This window comes from Capsicum annuum, chromosome 11 (assembly GCF_002878395.1).
Source record: "Capsicum annuum cultivar UCD-10X-F1 chromosome 11, UCD10Xv1.1, whole genome shotgun sequence".
Taxonomy (NCBI): domain Eukaryota; kingdom Viridiplantae; phylum Streptophyta; class Magnoliopsida; order Solanales; family Solanaceae; genus Capsicum; species Capsicum annuum.
This window is the reverse complement of record NC_061121.1, coordinates 8,887,141-8,893,552: the sequence shown is the minus strand read 5'-3', so window position 1 is coordinate 8,893,552 and position 6,412 is coordinate 8,887,141. Positions and strand designations below refer to the sequence as shown.

General features: G+C 34.2%; 1 long non-coding RNA gene across 1 annotated transcript; it reads right to left on the bottom strand.

The window, feature by feature from the left end:
* Positions 1 to 1,287: 1,287 nt before the first annotated feature.
* Positions 1,288 to 3,273, bottom strand: LOC107848590. Its single transcript, XR_007047140.1, has 2 exons — positions 1,734 to 3,273; positions 1,288 to 1,610 (listed from the first exon to the last, which is right to left on the bottom strand). It is a non-coding gene; the product is annotated as an uncharacterized LOC107848590 (long non-coding RNA).
* Between the last annotated feature and the right edge of the window lie 3,139 nt (positions 3,274 to 6,412).

Genomic DNA, 6,412 nt, shown 5'->3' with positions numbered 1-6,412 from the left:
TATTTTTGTGAAAGTGTGCCAAGTACTTGCTCACCATAGTCAGAAAAGGTTACTCCCTGTGTCAATATTATCAAGCTGGCACCACGTATGTGCTCCTTGAAAAGAATGGGATGCTCTCACTCGAAGCTTCTTTATCGTCGAGCCCCACGGATGAAATGCACCACATGCTTGCTTTACAACGATGGACTGCAGACACTCAGAACTTCATCATCACAAGGTCGCAAGAATGAAACCAAGTACATGCTCACTGAAGCTAAAATTGAAAACTTTCAGGGTCGTCAAGGATAATATTAGATCATTCCAAGTCACTTTCTTATCAAGAAGTAAGGAAGTAGTGCACTAAATGGTTCAACATCAATCATGTTGACCTTTTTGGTCTGACATCAAGACCATTTGCATAAACCTGCACAAAAAAATGAAGATGTAACACATCTACAGTATTGATTGGATGAAGCTTCTCGGTTCTATGCGGATTGATGCCAACTACGTGAAACTTCAATCAGGCAATAAGTGTCGATACCAAACGCATGATGCTTCAATTTGGCATGATCAACTTTGGGCAAAATAAATACCTTTGAAATCAAGAGAATGGAAACACATTCATGAGTACTTCAAGTCTCGCCGCCAATTTTCGGCAAACCTACATATCGACCAACCTTGATGTAGGGGGCATCTGTAGACACGTAAAATTTATTGGATCAAATTCATATAAAATTTGAATTTGAGCCATATGTTATTAGGTTTAAACTTATTTTGGGATAAAAAAAATAATAAGCCTATTTTATTCTTTATCAAGGTCCATCTCACTTTGAAGCCCAAAATCATCAAGTGACGTGGCATCCCAGTCAAATCCAAGACCAATGAGATGTCGCCACATGTACAAATGATGTAGAAATCTCATTCAAATTCAACAACCAGTCAAAAGATGCCAAGTGACAAAGTGACATGTTTCGGCCAATCACAAGCAACTAGGCCTATCCCCTACAACTATAAATAGGGGAGTAACATAACATCCTAAGGGGAAGAAAAGAAAAAGGAGGACATTCTGCTAGCTTGGAGGAAGCTTCTGCATTGACTACACAACTCTTCAACGAATCGACTAACGGGGTTCTGCCCGGAGGTCAACTCGACAAGATGAAGTGCTGTCAAACAATTCCTGGAGATCCAAACTCATTTCTAGGAGGCTCAAATCATCCTACATTCGAGAATCACGCTGCAAAGGCCCTCGAATCACGAAAAAACTTAGGAGAGAAGAATCGAGAGAATAACGAAATTGTACCCGCAAGATTAATATTAATAAAATTATTTTCTTTTATTTATTTTTGCTTGCAGTTGATTTTCCGTACATAACAAAAATTTGTTGCGAACAGAACTGTTCTTCATTTCTTAATTATAAAAGTCCTTAAATAAATAAAAGCTATAATAATAGAACACGTCTGTTACTCCTTATTATTCTGATCTAAACTGAGATAATAACTTGTAGTTGAGTGATCGCTTGAGAAATTAACTCCTCTACTAGATCGGACAAGGAAATAATTCAAAATATTTTTTGTCATTTTCTTTGTGATACTGTTGATATGTTGCACCGGGACTCTTAAGCTCATCAGTACCTAAAATGTAGGCTACATTAATTAGTATATATGATAGGAAATGAAATTTCTGATGGATAAAGATACAAAAAGAGGACAAATCAAAAAAAGTAACGAATACAACAGATGTTGGTGAACACTAACCTTTAGATGATTGTATGACTTTTTTGCTTTGTTCAATGATTTTAGCGCATTTGAGATTCTGAGGATTTGTATATCCTTCTGATACTAAAACCCTTTGCAGTGAACTCTTATTAGGAAACGAATTTGAAGTTTGAGCTCCAGGCTTGCTAAAGTTTCCTTGAGTCATGGTTGCCATGGATTTTGTTGTCATAAGCCGGCAATTTTCATCAGATATCTATCTTTATTGACGCGTGATGGTAGACCGAGTGCTTCTTCAACAGGTAGATATCTTGTTTTCCCATTAAACACCTCGAGAACCAGGAAGCTTATATGTATATCTTTGTTGTTGTAATGGAACTTTATGATGCTTCCTTAATCCACGGGATTGTGTTATCACACTGACAATAGGTGTAGTTTGTTTAGTATTGTCACAAAACGGGTGGACAGTGGATCTTCATGCCAAATTCGTAAAATCCACACGATAACTTGGTGAAGGAAGTAGGTTTACCTCGCAAATGTGCTGCAATTTATTCTGATGTTGTCAGTCTCCGACATTTACAGGCACATAGATCCCATAAGGCTAATTTTGAATAATAACTAGTAGTTGAGTGATTTCTTGGAATATTAACTCCTCTATTAGATTGGACAAAAAAATAATCCAATATATTTGTTGGTCTTTTTCTTTGTGATATAGTCGATATATTGCTGAGATGAGAAAGAAGGACATGGATGGTTGTTCACCTTTAGGATCAATTATTCGTAACCCCGAGGAGCAACTTCCTCCACTAGACATTCCAAAACATAAGTGGTGACGATGTGACAGTTGCATCCATAAGATTGTAGCTGATGAAAGTGCAGGAGATGAAATTGATGATGTCTCTGTGAACACTAGCTCTATTAATGTGAACAATTCCATAGATACTAGTGACAATAAGATCATCTCGATAGGGAAACAAAACTAACCGATGCACAATCTGGTTAAAAACAAGACTATCAATGCTGGTTTTATTTTCTTTAATATTTCTAGTGGTATGATAAATATATAGTACAATTTGTTTCCTATTTGAACGGGATCTAAAGTTGTTAGATTTGAGTAGATTCGCAATCCAGCTACAGAGGTATGTAATAGTATCTAAGCAATAGTCCTCTATAGAAATAGAAACAAACAACTAAAGAATGTACTGTGGGTGGCTGAGATAAGTATGCTTCTTGAAGTGGTTCGTTGAAGTTCATAAGGAACTCATTTGGATTCAGTACATTGGAATGATTTACATTGTCCTAGAAGTGATTAAACGTATTGAAATGATTTCTACGGTATGATTTTGTCATTCTGCAATTGTAATGGCGGTAGATTTTGGATCGAGCCATCAACGCTACGAAGAAATCGTACGGTGGAATTAAAGAATGTACCACTAGTGGTTGGGGTAAATATGCTTCTTGAAATGGTTCGTTGAAAACTAACTTATCTATGTAGAGAGGATTTCATTTCCCCAGTGGTGTGGTGATATTGATAGAAATTGTCAACAACAATAAAAGGACATCAAGTGAAAGTACTCTTCATTTCTCAATTACAAAAGTCCTTAAATAAATAAAAGATATAATAACAAAACACTTCTGTTACTCCTAATTATTCTCATCTAAACTAATTCCACTAATCCTATAGCCTAAACGCTAGGAAACAACTTATTTCACTCCAAACAATAGTAACAAACAAACCACTACCCCGCAAATATGGAAAAGGATGTCCATTACTTCTCAATGGAAATAGAGAAATATTGAGGGCTTGAATCATTTCTTTTTATATTTTATCTATTTGTTTGAAGAATAATTTGTTAACATATATTTATTTCAAAACAGTATTTATAAGGTACTCCAATTTTATTTGCTATCTATTTATCATATATATATATATATATATATATATATATATATTCTCTATAATATATTAAAAGTGTGAATATCTTAAAAAAGTGAATCGAGGTTTTTGTCCTTCATTAAAATGATCTGCAATAGATAAAACTGTAATTTGCTATTTTCTTTGAATTATTATTTAATTTATTAGGCCAATATAATTTAATTTTTCTTCCATATTAATATATATATATATATATATATATTATTTTATTTTATTTTGATTCCTTGCAGAATTTGTGTCAAAATTTCTTTCTTTTTGTAGTGTCCTACTACACTTTGAATGGAAATTTACATGTAAAAAATCAATTAGAGTCATGGCTTAAATTCAATTATATTTTGTATCTCCCTGGTCTGATGCCAAAGTAGATACATGTTTGTGAATTCTTCACAGAACAATTAATTTATTCGACCCTGCAAAAGATAATCCATGATTGCATTAATTTTATTATACACGAGTTTGGAAAGTTAACATACCTAAGGTAAGAACTAAAAAAAGGTAATTAGCAGATATTAAAGATAGTAAGAGGTTGAACTCTCATGTGTCGAAGACACTTCTAGAGAGGATAAACCACTTTGATAATAATGGTAAATTTTCTCTCCTCGATTGTTAAATTATATTATTTTTATGTATTTTATTTTTGGTTCTTGATGTATGTATTTAATTTAGACAATTTTTTACTTTCTTTGTTAAATTATGTATTTCATATGTTTATATTGATTAGTTTTGAAGATAGTCAGGTTGTTAATAATATTAATCTGTGGAACAATAATATTTTTTGTTCAAATAGCTTATATATCAATTATGGTGAAAATTGTTAAAGTAAGTAAAACTATCGTTTAGTTTTTGTTATTGAATTTTTATTTCATTTTCCTTTCAATTTGAGCATTCAAGTATTATGCTTTCTTCTTTATATTTTAATGTAATTCAGATTTATATTTGCGTTCATATTTGAGGAAATGCACTGTTTTCATCCTCAACTATAAGCGAAATTGTTGAGACACGCCCCAACTTAAAGCGATCCTATTACCCCTAGACTAATTAAAATCGTATTTTTGACAACCTTAAAGGGATCCTATTACCCCTAAACTAGCATTCAACATATGCATCTGATCGTAAACAGGTACAATTTATCATATTATACACATCATCATATTTATATTTATATTTTTATTCTAAAAACGAGAAACTCCAAAATGCAAAACTAATCTAAATTCCCATTATAAAAGTCCCTTTATGATACAAGAATTACAAGGACAGCATGAAACACACTTCAAAATCAGTCCACAAGATCAAAGATCTTAAGACTCGTTTGAAGACCACACTCGGATTCAACAAACAACAACAAAAACACAATGTATTGATGTGTTTATCATCTAAAAACAGCTAACAACAAACTATGTTAACAACAACAAGATGAAGAATAACAACAATGGAACAAGAACAACAAGTCAAGGATTTAAATTACAAGAACACCAACAAACAATTACAACATACACAAAATGGATAGATAGTTAGACCTTGGTCGGTATAATCTTAAGAATCCAAGAATATGGTAATCTTGGACCCTTAACACTACACACAACGGTTAACCTAACTCCTACGTTGACACAAGAGGAACTTTACCTCCTCTAAACACCGTCTCAACCCAACATTGCAACACAAGTGATATCCATACTTGTTGCCCTCATTTTGGTGTGGTGGCTATTCCAAGCCCTAAAACTAAAGTTGTTTCATTTTCCAAGTCTTACACCAATGAACAACTAATGAGAAAAAGACCTAAAATATTCTATTTATATTCTATTACAAGACAAGGCAAAATGACAACAATGCCCTTAAAGGATGGGTTGGCCATGGAGTGTATTTGGACCCAATGAAGTGACCAATACCCTTAATGAAGATGAACAAATCATGAACCATTAAGTGGTGTCCAAAATCGTGAGTCCTCAAGTCTTCGATGCTCCAAGAAATTTTCCTCACACGACTTTGCTTGTACTCAAAACGGGTCTTCCTTGCATATTCTTGTGCCCTCGGGGTGATCAAGTCTTGAGCCTTTAAATGATGACCTCCAATTATGTCTTCAAAAATTAAGGTGTCCATTTGACTTGTATCATCCTTCCCTTCTTGAAAAGGATTCGACATCGAATCCAAACCTTACAAGAACAAAGAGAAGATAAACAAGCACCACATCCTCATGACATGAGGGTTAGAGTTAGTACAATAAACAACATTAACATGACAAGGAGGTACACACTTGAGATATAACCACACGTCCTTTGTTATAATCACAAGGGACTTAGAAAAAAAATTACAAAGGAGTTGGCGAAAGGAATCACCATTAAGGGGTGGTGTCCTAATTGAAAGTAAAGTCCACCTAACACATATAACAATATCACTCAAACAAGTGGACCGACCAACAACTATCTATCCTTCACACCCTAAGAAGTTACCGGGATCGAATGGGAGAAGTAACCAAGGGCTTAGGTCTCGGCCACTCTCACTTTCTCGTAGGGTGTCATCCTCGAAATTAAGCAAGCCCGTTTTATCACTATTGAAAATATCATGAACTAAAAGAGGGTTGAGAAAGGTGTTCCATAAGTCAACTTCAAATAAAGGGTTCCCATGTATGCACTTACTACTAGTTTCAAAATTTTCACTAGGAATATGCCCAACATAAGAAACACATAAAGACGAAGTAGATGGCATTTCTAAGCACATATCACCTTCTCTTTCACAAGAGTTGTCCTCACATACGTACAAACCATCACGGGAAGCCAAAGGACCACAA